The sequence below is a fragment of the Chenopodium quinoa genome, unplaced genomic scaffold (assembly GCF_001683475.1).
Source record: "Chenopodium quinoa cultivar QQ74 unplaced genomic scaffold, ASM168347v1, whole genome shotgun sequence".
NCBI lineage: Eukaryota > Viridiplantae > Streptophyta > Magnoliopsida > Caryophyllales > Amaranthaceae > Chenopodium > Chenopodium quinoa.
Window position 1 is genome coordinate 681938 of NW_018745281.1, and position 17200 is coordinate 699137.

At 36.8% G+C, this 17200-nt stretch overlaps 2 pseudogenes; one reads left to right on the forward strand and one right to left on the reverse strand.

Moving 5' to 3' along the window:
• Positions 1-7555: 7555 nt before the first annotated feature.
• Positions 7556-10567, forward strand: LOC110711551 (annotated as a pseudogene).
• On the reverse strand, positions 10557-15607 carry LOC110711720 (annotated as a pseudogene).
• Between the last annotated feature and the right edge of the window lie 1593 nt (positions 15608-17200).

Consider the following 17200-nt stretch of genomic DNA (forward strand, 5'->3'; position numbering starts at 1 on the left):
TATTGATTCCTTACTAGATGAATGCTATAAATTAAGTGAAACATACATAATTTGCAAAAGAGAATTAAAAGAAAAAAGTGGTGAATGTAATATTGCTATTGCTAGCTGTGATCATCTAGAAGGAGTCTGTTATGAACTAAAAAAATCAAGTAGCAGAACTAGAGGTTGAATTGGACAAGTGTAAAGTGGAACTAGAAAAGGAAAGATCGTTTGAACCAATTGATGGTGAAGAGGATCTGACCTCCTGGTTCCCTAGAGACTTATCAACCACTAGTGATACTCTTGATTTTTCAGTAGCTATAAGTAAAGCAAATTCATGTACTAGAACTTCCTTGTTGAAGGCCTTTGAAACATTGGCTTACAACCTGGAAAATTCTCACAAGGAAATTGCTTCACTTAAAGCTGCACAGTTCACTGTTTCCCCTACAGGTACCAGTGTAGATGTCAGTAATATGATTGATAAGTATGAAAGTAATATTTGTGATTTGCATGCGGAAATCAATCAACTGAAAAAGGACAAGCAACCAGTGGTTGTTGACATGTCTATTGACCGTATGGTTTCAAAGCTTAATCTACAATTCGAAGCTTTAAAAAGTAACTTTGATTTTCTTAAAGAGAAAAACGAATTGTTGACTAAGACACTTGAAACCAGAGAAAAAGAACTTAATGATAGTCATAGACATGTGGACAAATTATTGAATGCTCAAAAATCCTTAAATTACCTGACTTCATCAAGAGGAAACAGAGGAAAAGTTGGTCTCGGTTATACTAGACAGAGAACCAGGACTAACTGGTCTCCCAGAGAAACCACCTGGATCAAAGAATATCAACGAGGCAAGTATGTCATGACTAAAGAGATGCATGTGTGTTTTCATTGTGGTAAAAATGGACATAAGATACATGAATGTCCAGCTAAGAAAATTAGTGCTAATAAGAACAGCAAGGGTGCAAAGTGTGTTTGGAGAAGAAAGGATCAACAAGTTGTTAATATTGTTGAAAAGGGACCCAAGTATGTTTGGGTTCCTAAATCTAATGTTTGATTTGCTCTTGCAGGCTAGAGTGAAGGGAGACACCTATTGGTATTTGGACAGTGGTTGCTCAAGACACATGTCCGGGGATAAAGATCAATTCCTTTCACTAGTGGCCTTTGATGGAGGAAGTGTCACCTTTGGGGATAACAGCAAGGGAACCATCACTGGTTTAGGTAAGGTTGGTAAGACACTTTCTAACGCAATAGATGATGTTTATTATGTTGAAGGCTTGCAACATAATCTCTTGAGTATTTCTCAATTATGTGACAAAGGTAATAGAGTTGAGTTTCAAGCCAACCTATGTCACATAGTTAACTCACAAACAGGAGAACTTGTATGTGAGGGAACCAGGAAGCATGATGTTTACATCACCTTCTTAGATAAAATCCCTCAAGACAAGTCCATCTGTTTGAGAGCTGTTTCTGACAATAATCAATGGATTTGGCATAAGAGGTTTGGACATGCTAGCCTAACACTTCTAAACAAACTTAAAATACGTGACTTAGTTGTAGGCCTTCCTAACATTAAGTATGAAGCTGATAAAGTTTGTTCTGAATGTGTAAGGGGGAAACAGGTCAAAATTTCTTTTAAGCCTAAAACTATTATGAGTACCAGCAGACCCTTCGAACTTGTACATATTGACTTGTGTGGTCCCATGAGAGTACAAAGTCGAAGAGGTCATAGATATGTCTGTGTTATGGTTGATGATTATTCTAGGTACACTTGGGTAATGATGTTACACACAAAGGATGAAACGTTTGAAGAATGGGTAACATTGGTGAAACAAGTGGAGAACCAGCTCACCCACAAGCTGGTCTCGGTAAGATCAGACCATGGTACTGAATTTGATAATGCTAACTTTATTGATTATTGTAGGGAACATGGAGTTAATCACAACTTCTCAGCCCCTAGAACACCTCAACAAAATGGTGTTGTAGAAAGGAAGAATAGAACTCTTGAGGAGATGGCGAGGACGATGCTCATTGAGAGTGGTCTCCCAAAGAGTTTTTGGGGAGAAGCTGTTGACACTGCTTGCTATATATTGAATAGAGGTCTCATTAGACCAAAGTTAAATAAGACTCCCTATGAACTTCTTAAAGGTCGAAAGCCCAACATCACATACTTTCGTGTCTTTGGATGTAAATGTTATGTGCATAATAATGGGAAGAATCAACTTGATAAGTTTGATCCTAGAAGTGATGAGGGAATCTTTCTTGGATACTCTTCTCACAGCAAAGCATATAGAGTCTTCAATAAAAGGACTCTTTGTGTTGAGGAGAGTGTCCATGTCATTTTTGATGAATTTAACATGTCTTCTGAGATTGCGCAGGTACAACCTGATGAAGTGATTGGATTGATGGATTTCACGGGGAACCAGTATACTGGTCCCACGGATGAAGTGCAAGCAGATCTAGGCCTACCAAATACTCAACCAGATGATAATGATGAAGTGCTTAGAGAAGAAAATGAAGATAATGAGGACTCTGAAGGGGAACCAAGTCCTGATGGTTCCTCAAATAATAGACAGGTAATGAGTTCAGGGGGAACAGAAGAAGGTACCACCCCTGAACCTGAGGTAAGTAATGATAGAGGAAACAGCATGAATGTGAATCCTCCTGGCTCCTCAGAAGAAGGAGAGATCCATGAACATGCTGGTTCCCAACTTAATGAGAAAGCACAAAACAGTCTTAATTTTAAAAGTTATAGATATCAATCTTCTCATCCCACTGATCAAATAATTAGTGATATAAATAAGGGGATTCAAACGAGAACAAATGTTTTTTCAAAACTTTTGTGCTTTCTATTCTTTCCTGTCTAATGTAGAGCCTACTGACTATAAAATGGCATTGACTGATCCTGATTGGGTACTAGCTATGCAAGATGAGTTAAATCAGTTTCAGAGGAACCAGGTTTGGCACCTGGTTCCCCGTCCCAAGGAAAGATCAGTCATTGGCACTAGATGGGTCTTTAGAAACAAGTTAGATGACCTTGGTACTATAGTCAGAAACAAAGCAAGGCTAGTGGTGCAAGGGTACAATCAACAAGAAGGAATTGACTATGATGAGACGTTTGCACCAGTAGCTAGGCTAGAGGCTATTAGGATTTTAATTGCTTATGCTGCTCACATGAATTTTAAGCTGTTTCAGATGGATGTAAAGACTGCCTTCCTCAATGGATATTTAAAGGAAGAAGTATATGTGGAGCAGCCACCTGGTTTTGAAGATGCACTGTTCCCTCAACATGTGTACAAGTTGGACAAAGCATTATATGGGTTGAAACAAGCTCCGAGGGCTTGGTATGAAAGATTGTCCAATTTCTTGATGGCAAATGATTACAAGAGGGGAACAGTAGACAAGACCTTGTTCATAAGAACCAGGGGGAAACACTTGATTGTAGTACAAATTTATGTTGATGATATTTTATTTGGTGCTACTAATCAGGTTTTATGTGATGAATTTGCTAATCTTATGCAGAGTGAATTTGAAATGAGCATGATGGGAGAACTAGGATTCTTCCTAGGGCTGCAGATTAAGCAAATGGATGATGGAATAATGATCCATCAACAAAAGTACTTAAAAGAGTTGCTGAAAAAATTCGGCATGGAGAACAGCAAAGCTTATGATACACCTGTTCCCCCATCTACAAAATTAGATGCTGATCTTAAGGGAAAAGATGTTGAAGCTTCTCTTTATAGAGGAATGATAGGTTCTCTACTTTACCTAACAGCTAGTAGACCTGACATTGTGTTTTCTGTTGGTTTGTGTGCTAGGTTTCAAAGCAATCCAAAGGAATCTCACTTGAAGGCTGTTAGAAGGATACTTAGGTATCTTGTAGGAACAGCAAATCTGGGATTGTGGTACCCCAAAGGCAGTACCATTGATCTTATTGGATACACAGATGCAGATTATGCTGGTTTCTTAGTTGATAGAAAGAGCACATCAGGTATGGCACACTTTCTTGGCTCTTGTCTAATTTCATGGGGTTCTAAAAAGCAAAATTCAGTGGCCCTATCCACAGCAGAGTCTGAATATATAGCTGCAGCTTCATGCTGTTCCCAGCTACTGTGGATAAGGAACCAGCTGAAAGATTTTGGTGTTATTTATAAAAGTGTTCCTATTTTTTGTGATAACACTAGTGCAATCAATATTTCAAAGAATCCTGTGCAACACTCCAAGACAAAACACATTGAAATAAGACACCATTTTTTAAGAGACAATGTGGAAAAAGGATTGGTGGAGATGTTGTTTTGTAAAAGTGAAGATCAAATTGCTGATATCTTCACAAAGCCTTTGTGTAGAGAGTCTTTTTGTAGGTTAAGAGTCCTTTTAGGTCTAGTTAGATTTTAGGTATTGGCTTCAATTACTTCCTTCAATGATTGGTTAGAATGGTATTCTCTTGTATAGTGTGTGTACATACTTATGTTGATATCTTTCAAGTGTTGTGTAGATGGTTCAAAATCTCAAAAGGATTGAGAATCATTGTTGTAAGAAACAGGTGAAATCAGGCTGAATTGCCAGAAACAGCGTGACATGGTTCTATACAGGTACCAGCAAAGGGAAACAGCAGACCAGCTCTGATATGTCATCCGATAATATCTTTTATTTTCGGAAGATTACTATAAGATATTTCCTTTTGGAAGGAATTTATCTTATTTCAGTTATTTAATCCCATATAAAAGGCAAACATATCATATGCCTTATTTATAGTTGGTTGAGATAATTATGGTAAAAGATAATTACCAAATTTTTGATTTCATTTTAAAAAAAAAAATAAAATAAAAAAAATATCCTTTACAGTTGCTTTTTATTGGCTCAACTAACTCTTTTCTTTCCTTCTTCTCTCTTTGTGCTTCATTGTTAAAAATATACACTAACCCTTTGTGCAGATCATCAATCATCATCACTCAAAATTCTCTTTCTCTCTCTCGTATGCTTTAAATTCATCATTGTTCATTCGGTTACTGTTCACTCAAGGAACCAGCTCAGTCTCAGGGGGAACATCAGAAGGAAGCTCAAATGTCCTTAAGCCCGAAGTTGGAGGAAATTCGGAAAAGTCAGAGTGAAGAGGATGAAATAGAGATTGTTGGTTACAATGAGGAGACACTCATTGTTAAGACCATGGTACGAAGTAGAGTAACTCAATCTTCATTAAAGAAGTTCACTGAGAAGGTGTAGGAGGAACAATCCATTAATTCTCTTCCGGAAACCAAGAGAAAAAGGGTACCAGCAAGAACCTTTCACACCACAAAAGGGTGGAGGTCTTTGCTTGATTGATGTGATGCTAGTCTTGTACTCGTTATGCAACAAGGAGAACTTTATGAATAAGTGCGGATCTCTCATGATTTATAAAAAAAAAAAAAAAAAAAAAAAAAAATAGAGGAACCAGCAGGTCAGGAAGTGGTTTTGAAACAGATTGGGGAATCACAAGAATATGCTTAGTAATATAATGATTTTGGTTTAAGCAGAGCATGGTGACAAGGATGAAGAGGAATCAGATGATAATACAGAAGATGTTGCAAAGTTCGAGGAGGAGGAAGGGAACGAGAATGATGATGAGGAGTGATGCTGTTTATGTTCTTGTTTCCTCACCCTCATGTTTATTCTAAAATAACTGATTTTGTTGGTCTGTCTACTTCTCTCCATTCCATGAACTTTCTTTTTGGATGGATTTGGGCTTCTTTGGTTGAACTTTGTTGGCTTGTATGAACTACTAACTCTGCTATGGTATGAACTGTTTGACTAATCTCTTTTTGCAGCATAATGCTTGAATGGTGGTTGATGCCATTGTATGGATAAGCACATTAACTTGTGCACATTGCTTTTACTTGTGGATACTTTTTAATGATGCCAAAAGGGGGAAGTAGTTTGAAGTTGAAGCCTAAGGTTTAGCTAGTTTAGATTGAGTCAGTTTGAGGTTTAGCTAGTTTAGATTGAGTCAGTTTGAGTCTTTTTATTTCGTATTTTCTATTTTCTGTTTAGGGGACCAGTTAGCCTAACTGAGTTGTTCCAAAGAGTTTTGAGTCCTTGAAGTTTTTGACGGTTTTCTTTTTGAGCATGTCCACAGGTTCAAGAACTTCAAGAGTTTGTCATCATCAAAAAGGGGGAATTTGTTGAGTCCCTTAGGTTTTGATTGATAGTTTTGAATGATGACAAACAGCTAAGGGAAACAGGTCTTTGAAAGTGTTCAATACAGTTGGGGGAACCAACTAAAATAGAACACTGTTTTCCTAGATAAGTTATTGATTATATGAGTTATCTATTGAACTAACTTATCTATATACAGGAAACAGTTAGATGATAAATGTGCTATGTACTGGTGGGGAACCAGTATGAACCGTTTCCTTGACTGCTATGCGGAAAAGCAGTCACATACTCTTTATTGTGCATTAACCATGTTACATGTGCAGTAGTTGAGTTGATTCCAAGACTTGGAGCATAGAAGCCTTTCGAAGATATTTCGAAGAAAGATTGTTTGCTCATAATAGAAGTATTCAAGGAAGATTCAAGTCTTGAAGATTACATGAAGAAAAGACGATTTATGCTTTAATATGTTATCTAGGTTTTCATGTAATATGCTCCGTAGTATGCTTGCATGTTTGGGTTATATAAGTGCTTAAAAGTATATTGAAGTATGATATGAAATCTGGTACAAAGTTGGAACAGGTTTCATAACATGTTTCAATTCAGGGAACCAGGTCGGGGAACCAGGTTCACTGTACGAAATATTCGAGCTGCCGTTTTGGAAAAAGATTTTACAAAAAGATTTTTTCGAAAAGATTATTTTGAAAATATTTTGTGCAGCTGGAAATAAGATGAAATATTCTTGGTTACCTAAAAACTAGGAGTATTTATCTTAATTGATTCTATCTTTGTGATTAAATCAAATAAGATAAATACTTTCCTAAAATTACAATATATCTTATTCTCTAAGTTTGTGTGATTTAAGGAAACTAGGTTTTAGGAATCTAAGCTTATATAAACTCATCTTATTTCACATATTTCGTGTGCCTCTCCAGAAATTAAAAAGAGCAATTATTTGAGAGCATATACTTAAGCACTAATCCCATTCATCAAGTCATATACAAGAGCATTCTAGTACAAAAACATTTTCTCTTAATTAGCTTCGTAGAAGTGAGATCAAAGGAGAGTTCTTGATTCTTGTATTGAGTCTTTAACAAAGGGGTTAAAGGCTGGGTGAGTGTTTGTGAGTTCAAACACATTGGGCTTACGAGTGTAAGTCGAGAGCACACTCGGAGTAGAGTGTGGGGTAGACTGGTTCCCGGAGTAGGGAAACAGTAGAGTGTTCTTTGTCTTTGTTTTTCGGAGTAGATTAATAAAGGACTTAGGATAGGAGGACGTAGGCCTGAGTTGGCTGAACCTCGTTAAATTTGTTGTGTTCTTTATTGCTTTGTTTTATTCCGCTGCATAAGGGAACCAGCACAACTGGTTCCTTACACATAATCCGAAAAGAAGCAAAAATCTCTAACGATTACTTAACACTCAATTCACCCCCCCCCCTCTTGAGTGCCCATTGAACCTTCAGTATGTAATCTACTTCAATTGGAAGTTCTCAACTTGAGTTCCAACAAATTAGAGGGTTCAATCCCATCGAACATAAGTAAGTTGCGCGAGCTCAAGGTATTGGACTTGACGATGAACAAGATTTCGGGGAGGATCCCAAATGAAGTGAGTCTTCTTCCAAAGCTCCAAGTCTTGAACTTGGCAAGCAACTCATTTTTTGGTTCGATACCTCCATCTCTAGGGAATGTCACGTCGATGACTAATTTGGATTTGGGTACTAATACTATTAGTGGCACCATTCCAATGGAGTTAAGCTATCTTCGAAACCTCAAGCATCTCGACCTCAGCATAAACAACCTCACTGGCACGGTCCCCTCGCCTATCTACAACATGTCATCACTAGAGTTTTTTGCCTTGGCATCGAACGAGCTTTGGGGTGAACTTCCTTACAACATAGGAGAAACATCAAAGAGATTCGAATGGCTCACAATCGTCTCACAGGAACCATACCGCCGGGTTTAGGGAACCTACCTCACCTCAAGATGTACAACATTGGCTACAACTACATAGAAAACTCAGGTGATGATAATGGTCTTGACTTTATAACTTTGTTAGCAAATAGTACCGAACTTAACTTCCTAGCCTTCGATGGAAACCTTTTAAAGGGAGTCATCCCGGAATCTATAGGAAATTTGTCAATGGTTCTCTCGAAGATATACATGGGAGGAAATCAAATTCACGGTACCATACCAAGCTCAATCGCGAAGCTTACTGGCTTAACCTTGCTAAACATTAGCTACAATGACATAACCGGTCCAATTCCTAGCGAAATTAGCCACTTACAAGACTTGCAAGTCTTGGATTTGTCTCATAATCATATTTCTGAGGCTATTCCTGACTCCTTTGGTAGTCTCATTAAGCTAACTAAACTCGATTTATCTAGTAATAATTTGGTAGGTCAAGTTCCTAGTACTATTGGGGGTTTTAGTAGTCTCACTTACATGGATTTATCAACCAACATGCTTAATGGAACCATTCCTAGAGAGATCTTTAACCTCCCATCTTTGAGCAACACCTTGAATATGTCTCACAATCGTTTCGATGGGCATTTACCAGATGATATAGGGCAACTAACCATAGTCATTAGCCTTGATCTTTCGAGTAATCGATTGACTGGAAACATTTCTAGCTCCATCTCGAATTGCAAGAGTTTGGAGACATTGAGTTTGGCTAGGAATTTCTTCTCCGGTCCTATACCAAATTCTTTTGGAAGCTTAAAAGCCCTTCAAACCTTGGATCTTTCTCATAATCAACTATCTAGCTCCATTCCTTCCAACCTCGAACTCTCTACTCAATCCTTAAATTTGTCCTATAACAATCTCGAAGGAGAAATTCCTTGTGGTGGGATCTTCAGAAATCTTTCTAGAGTCTACTTACAAGGCAACCCGAGACTGTCCTTGCATTCTGAATGTGGAGGTTCTCATCATCACACACGAAGGTTACGCAAAGCTGGTATTGTTGTTGCAATTGTGGCAATCTTGGTGTTATTTTTTATAGCTGGTTTGTATTTCGCGATAAGGAAGAGAAAAGCCAAGTCAAGTAGCAGAATATCAGACTCAAAGATGCAGGAAGGACATTATATGGTTAAATATGATGAGCTTCGCCAAGCTACCGGAGGTTTTAGTGAGGCGAATTTGATAGGAAGTGGGAGTTTTGGATCAGTGTACAAAGGGTGTCTAAAAGATAACATAGCTGTTGCAATTAAGGTTCTTGACATGAGAATTGCGGCTTCTTGGAAGAGCTTTCTTGCAGAGTGTGAGGCTCTAAGGAATGTTAGACATCGAAATCTTGTTAAGCTTATAACATCTTGCTCAAGTTTGGATTACAAAAACAAGGAATTCCTTGCTCTTGTTTATGAATTCCTTAGCAACGGAAGCTTAGAAGTTTGGATTAAGGGTAAAAGAAAGAAAGAAAATGGAGATGGTTTAGGTTTTTTGGAAAGATTGAATGTCACTATTGATGTTGCTAGTGCACTAGATTATCTGCATCATGACAGTGAAGTCTCTGTGGTGCATTGTGATGTAAAGCCTAGCAACATCCTTCTAGATGAAGATATGACCGCGAAAATCGGAGACTTCGGGTTGGCAAGGTTGTTAATGGAGCAAATTGGTGGTCAACATTCCATCAGTTCAAGCCATGTTATGAAGGGCTCTATCGGGTATATGCCCCCAGGTTAGTAATCTGTAAATGCCAAACTTTATTTACATTTCTAATGTATACATTAAAAAAAAAAACTCATTTTAAAAATCCCACGTTCAGAATTAATAGTCACAAACTTATTTTTTAGCATGTACAGAGAAAACCGTCACAATTCCAAAATAATAATATTCTATGATTGAATATTCTAACATAACGTTGATACTATACGGAGAATATATTTTATGCGTAGAGCCTTAGCAAAAAAATTTGATCATATGACATTAATATTTCATCCTCTGCTTTTTGAGTGAAATCATATGATATTGATTGATGAATACATTTGATTAAATTATGAGCAATGCAGAGTATGGGTTAGGAGCCAAACCATCAACAGCTGGAGATACATACAGCTTTGGGGTGACATTGTTGGAGCTATTTACCGCGAAAAGCCCAAGCAACGAGAGTTTTACAGGAGAACAAGGTCTAGTTGGATGGGTTCAAGCATGCTTTCCTACTCAAATGATGCAACTCCTGCTCGATCCTGAGCTGCATCAACAGCTGCCAGAACTTGCTGCTGCTGCTGCTGATCGTGGCTACAAAAAATCACAAGCATCAGTACAAGAACATTTAGAGTATTGTGTGGCAAAAACTTTTGAGGTTGGATTAGCATGTACTGTCTCTCACCCTGATGGGCGCATTAGTATGAGGGAGGCTCTGAACAATCTTACAGCTGTTAGAAATAAGCTCCTCAAAATCTAGGTGCTATGCACCCTGTCAAACATTTTAGCCTTACGTACCTGCTGATGGACCTGATTACTGCTCAATAAACCGCCTCAGCATCCTTTGATTCACAGCTAAAGATTGTTGATCTTGAGCTGAGAAGGGTTAAAATACTCCTTACAACAGTGCTTACTGTTGCTACTCTTAACTAGAAAACATTATCAGTAATAAGTTTACATATCAGTAAAATAGCAACTTTTATTTACACGAATATTGCAGCATATGTTTTAAAGGCTATCGAGTAAATTCCATGATTCATCTTGTTGCCCTTGATTCTGCAGAAAATACTGAATAAGATTATAAAGCGAAATTTTCATACATTATAAAGTGCCTTTAAAGTTTGAAGGTGTTACAGGGATACCCAGTTAATAAATCTTGATACATACAACCTTACCCCTCTTAATATGTTCAAATACAAACCAGGGCTGCTGGAACACTTTCTTTGTACGACCCTTTACTTGCATTCCAAATCAAAAGGCAAAAACTAATGATATTTATACAGCAAGTCTGCACAAAATTGCCCCCAAAAATATACATCATAGAACCAATTCTAGGACTAGATATAATTTAAGTGTAACCGTGTTTTTATGAAAAGCAGATCAAGCTGCGAGAGAAATAAGCCTACAAAGATCTCCTACAGTAGTTTCTTTCTTATCCTTCCCTTTCCTTCCAAAAGCTCCCTTAGCCAGCTCCTTCTTTTTCTTTTGCAATTCTAACACTCTCTCTTCGATTGTGTTTCGAGCGATGATCCTCACAATCTTCACATCTTTTCTCTGGCCAATTCTATGAACACGGTCCATTGCTTGTTCCTCAGTTGCTGGGTTCCACCATGGCTCCAATAAGTACACCACTGAAGCAGATGTAAGATTTATACCTGTAGTTATGTAACTCTAATCATTTCATTATACTAGGTAGAATAAAAATTCTGACTAGGAAAAAAAAAGTTCATACTCATACCTGTACCAGAGGCTTTAAGACTGGCAAGCAAAACAGAAGAAGAATCAATTTCACTAACACTAAATTCCTGTATCACTAGACCTCTCTCTTTTGCGCTCATTGAGCCGTCCAACCGCAACGTCTTAATCCCAGCCGCTTTCAGTGGTTCTTCAAGTAACAATAACATCTTGCGGAATTGTGAGAACACAACAGATTTAACTCCTCTGTTTTCTGAGAGAAGTTTCAGTAAAGTAGACACTTTTGAAGATGCTTTAGGTGAAGAGGATGTATTGTTGTCATCTGACAACTCTGCTGGGGGTGGGGCTGAGTAAAGCTTGGACTCTGACAAGGGATGGCGGCACATAGGACAGTTGGCTTTGGTAAGCTTGAGTGTTTTAACAATGCAGGCACGGCAGAATATGTGGGCACAAGTTGTTATTATAACATCCGTTGGTGGAGAGATGCAAATTGGACAGTCAAAGTCTTCAGCATCTTGCAGCAATGACACCAACTTCTCCAATAGTTCAGGATTATTAGACACATCTGCAGGATAGTAACAAAAAGGAGATGAATGGTATCCAGATAGATGCTACGCATTTTATTACAATAGCAACATGTAATTAAAGGAAACAGCATCTATAGTGCCTTAAGTCTTAGATACCTTAATTAGCTCAATCCTTCTACAAGACTGTTTTCTTCTTCATGTGAATTTAATCAACTAAAAATGTAATGTTCAGGAAAAAAAAAAGGTATCACACAGGCTCTTAAAAAGCCACAACAGTGCAAACAAGTAAAATGAAGGTAGATTTCAAAACAGCTTGCCTAGAAATAAAATAAAAAAAAACTTGAAAAACCGGAAATTCCCGTAGCTTTACATATAAGACAGATTAAACCTTGAAAGTACTACAACTTTACAAAGTTAAATCTGATCTATGTAGAACAAGAACACCAATTCACAATTAGTAAAAAATTAAAAAGTTTCATGACACATAAGAGAGTAAGACGAAAATTGAGAGGAAAAGGCTCTAAATTCCCTTATCAACATCTACGATGGGTAAGTGACTAGAAGACTAGTAAATGAACATATAAAACCTTTCTAATGGCTGACAGTAACCAATATTGTTCATCAAATGAAGAAAAAAAGCTGGCATATCTTGATTTCTCCCACTGGACATTCATAGCTAACACTGTATTACAACTAAATTTATGTCTTCACTTTCAACTGACCTAAGAGAAACTTCCATGGCGACCTTTTTTAGCTTCAAACAATAATAATACTTTTCACAGAGCAGAATAGATAACCACTTCCAAATGGAGCAGAATAGCAACTATATGGAGACATAATCACTGGAATTGGACATTAAATTAAAAATAACTAAAAAGGTTTTACATAAATTAAGTTAATTGTCTAAGGAAGGAGAAACAACAAAAGGCAACAACAAAAACCATCCAGTTGGCACTTTACATAATTATCAATAAACATAAAAGGCATGTATGCAAAAGTACATATTGTAGATAACATCCACTAATATCAATCTAGCCAAGTTTTCCTGATTTAGATTATATTAATGCTTGAAAGCTCTGCACTTTGAACAGATATGTAATCTAACAGAGTCAAAACATGTATATTGCAGAGTAATCAACATTCTCAGCAACACATAGATGCATCAGTAGAAGACAGTGTTTAAAATTGGAGATAAATTGACAACTGAGTTGAAAGAAAAGCATGTCTGTGCAGGATAAGATGTAAACAGACATGCAAATACATAAGGAGAGCCAACCTTGAACATTGTCTGGAGGGAGCAAGGATTTAATATCATGTGGGCACAATGCAACATCAGTACAGATTTGGCGAAGTCTCAATATAATGCTGACGACAGTGGAATAGTTACGTGTTACACTACCATCATTGATATAATTCTTCACGATCTGTTTGGCTTCTTCTTCCATGCGATCATATAGTCTACGTTCCTCATGCAAAAGTTCAACATAACAAGTATCTATTGATTTTGATGGTAACTGGATCAAATTCTGCTCTTTTGTTCTTCTCAATGCGACAGTTGCCATTAAGACCTACAATGAAATGTTTAGATATCAAGGTTAAGAATAACGAACAATATATCATTGCTATTCATTGCACTGCAGACTGTACTTTAAAGTCCTTGGCATTAAGGGATGGAGTGATCAGAGATGGGGCAGACACACTAAGTGACAAACAATGACAGAATCAAGTGATGATGAATTATCTCATAAATATTACTTCTATGTAGAACAGGTGTTTCATTATCCTAAAGCATAACTAATTTCCCGATGTACCTGAAGACGCTCAAGACCTTTTTGATCTCCCTGAATTAATGGCCGTTGCACAAGTCTATTCCAGTAGTCTTTATTAGAGAAGGGTTCAAATTTCAAGAAAGCCATAAGAGAAAACAGATCATATGAGCTGTTCTGTATGGGTGTTCCTGTCACAACCCACCTTCTCTTACTATTTAAAGCTGTCACTGCACAACTTAGCTTTGCATTGGCGTTCTTAATCATATGTCCCTCATCTAAGATAATACGCCTCCAGTCCATCTTGTTCATCGGTGAATCAGATTGACTCTCCTCAACCGACAAAGTATTATATGAGGTGAGCACTACATCATACTTCTTAAGCACCTCCACATCACGTGTCCTGTCCTTGCCATGGTACTCATAGCATTTCAACGTGTTAAGATAAGTGTGATCACTAAGCTGTTCTGTCCAAACCGAAAAAAGACAGAAACCGAACACACAACTAATGTTGTATTTGATGATACCAAGTTCTCATTCACCACATCACTTGAATCAACTTTCCTCTTCTTCCTAGCAGTATTAACACTACCCCTTTTGCCCTTTCTACCTCCCTTCGACTTCCTACCACCAGAATCATCTATATCATCCCCATCACCACAATTCTCACTAGTTTTACCTACACTACCACAACATCTTTTATCATAAGCAATCAAAGAAAGTAAAGTTAAGGTCTTCCCCAATCCCATATCATCAGCGAAAATCCCACCCCTAATCGGCTCAGGCCTCGTGCTCGTCTGATAATTTGTCAACACATTGACAAACACCCCATCCCTCTCCTCCCAAAAAGGGGGCAACTCCTCAGAATTCTCCCTCCCAACCAACCACCCAAGCCCTTCTTTCTGGTGATCAAACAACTCAGGAAAAATAACATCTTTTGGGGGCTCCAATTTCACAACCAAACCCTCTTTCCTACCCACATTTTCATCCACCAACTGAAAAATCTCATCAACACTCTTAACATCCTTACTATTCCTCTTCTCCTTCACAACCTCGGCATCCGATAGCGCGAAACTAGGACTATTACCAGCAATTAACTGCAACCCACCTCCTAAAACCGCAGATTGAACAACTGGGAAAGCCTCAATTCTAGCAAATATATGAAGTTGAACAGGAATTTTAAACCTTGAACCTATATTAGGAGTATTAGGAACAATACCTTCAACAATAATCAATTGGGTATCCATTAATGGCGCTAGAACTTTCGCAGCAACTCGTTCAATGTAACCCACTTGAGCCCCACGAATGTTGAGCACTTTAATGGCGTTTTCGTCGTGGACATTCAAGGGTTCTCTGACTAAACCCACCATTTCTCGGCCGCTAATTCGTCCGGTGTAGTGCTGCACGCCGGCGATTTTGACGATGACGAAGCCAACCATGTAAGTTTCAGAAGAAGAGGAGAGAGAAAGTAGGGGGTCTGTGAATTGGGTTTCTTCATAATCGTTTGCTTCGTCTTCAGGATTGTAGGAGGTTGTCATTTTAATTAAATTATGAGAAATTGATGAATGAAGAAGGAGAATTAGTGTTCTTGAAATCTTATTGAATTTAGAGAGTAATGGGGGTTTGAGATAATCTAAGCTTTTTCTGGGGCAACTTCAAATGTTCTGTTTCAGAATTCAGAGGGACGATAAGTTTGAAAAGCCAGAAGAGTTGAGCGGGTTATGTCACACTTTCCGCTGATAAGTTGTATTGGCATGTGTTTATACACTTGGTTTAGGTGGTAGTCTTAGTACGTCCTATTCGTATTTGGTTTATGTGCCAACTAGTTTGGTGTTAGTGCGATGTTCGGGTTGTTTATTGAATTTTAAGATATATTTTGTTTGGTAATTAGCTGGTAGTTTATTGTATTAGATGATTTGACTAGCTGGTTATAATTAACTGATTGTGTAAAAGTGTTTGGTAACTAGCTGTTAATTGTTAGTCGTTTTAGTGTATTTAAGAGCCAAAAAGCTAATTTTAAAAAGCCCTTATAATGAGCTTTTTGTAAAAGAGCTTTTTGAGCCCAAAAGACTCTTTTAATAAGTTATTTACCAAACACCCAAATTAGCTTTTTAAATTGGTCAAACCTCTAATTGGGCAAAAATAAGCTAAAAGCTCTTTAAAAAACTCTTTACCAAACAAGGCCATAAACTATTTATCAATGTACCAAGTTTTAAATATATCATTGATACAAAATTAATTAGGAATTGATGTGATTTTGTGACGATTTAAATTAGTAGTAGTCATATAATGACTAATAAAAATATCAGTGAAAATGTTTGATTTAGAAAATTATAAAAAAAAAATAGAAAAAGAAGCTTGAAATATTAGAAATTTCTAAAAATTAGCCAAAAATAAAGTAAATAAAAAAAATTGTTATACATTGGGTTGACCCAAACTCGAAACTTTGGGCTAGTGTGAACATTTCTTGACCCGTGACCCACCCGATTGACAGTTTTACATAAAGTAATAAAATCACCTTATTTAATCCCTCACAAGTCACAACCCTTGGAATTTCTAACTTCTATGACCATTATTATTCAATCAAGTGAACAACCACATTGATTTCCCATAAATAAATTCCTTTTTACTCTATTGTAATATTTCACAATTAATGTCACTCTATCACCTAATTTATTATAAGCTGTAACTTTTCATTAACTTGGATTATTAAAGTTTTTAAGCATATTATGCAATGTCCTACTTAATTGTAAAACATATATAGTGACATCTCTCTTTCTATCCCCATATGTTTTTTTCAACTTTTTATTTTCTTATTTAAACTTAAGATAATGTTTTCAAGATATTATTAAAACTTAAGGTAAGTGTTACATTTTTATTTAAACAAAACCCAAGGCATCGCCTGGGCCTTAAACTAGTTTTTATTCAAAAAAAAAAAAAGTAATAAAATATCTTTAGATTGTGAAGTATTTTATTTCAATCGATTAGGAATTTAGGATATATTATAAATGAATGTTGTATTTTTGAATTACTTCCTTCACTCTAAAAAAAATTATGATATAAAAATAAATTTATATGATAAATTATTTAATTGTTGTCTACATGGCGCGTTTGGTGAAAAGTTTAAACGCCAAGTCGCCAAGTGTCGTTGTCTCGTGATCTAGCTATACTTATATTTTGTACATGTGAAATATAAGTATTTTATCAGAAATAAAACTCTAAACCAACAATTTTATCCTATAAGTCAATCAAAATTTTATTGAAAATAAAACTCTAAACTAACTTTTTTTATCCTACAAAATCTATCCTAGTTTCCTATTAAAAAAATACAACTTTTTTATTCATGAAAATATATCCAAATAAAACCTACATTGTCATACTAATATTTAATTGTTGCCTATGTGGCGCGACACTTGGCGAAAAGTTGAAACGCCATGTGTTGCTGTGTCGTGGCATGGCTAA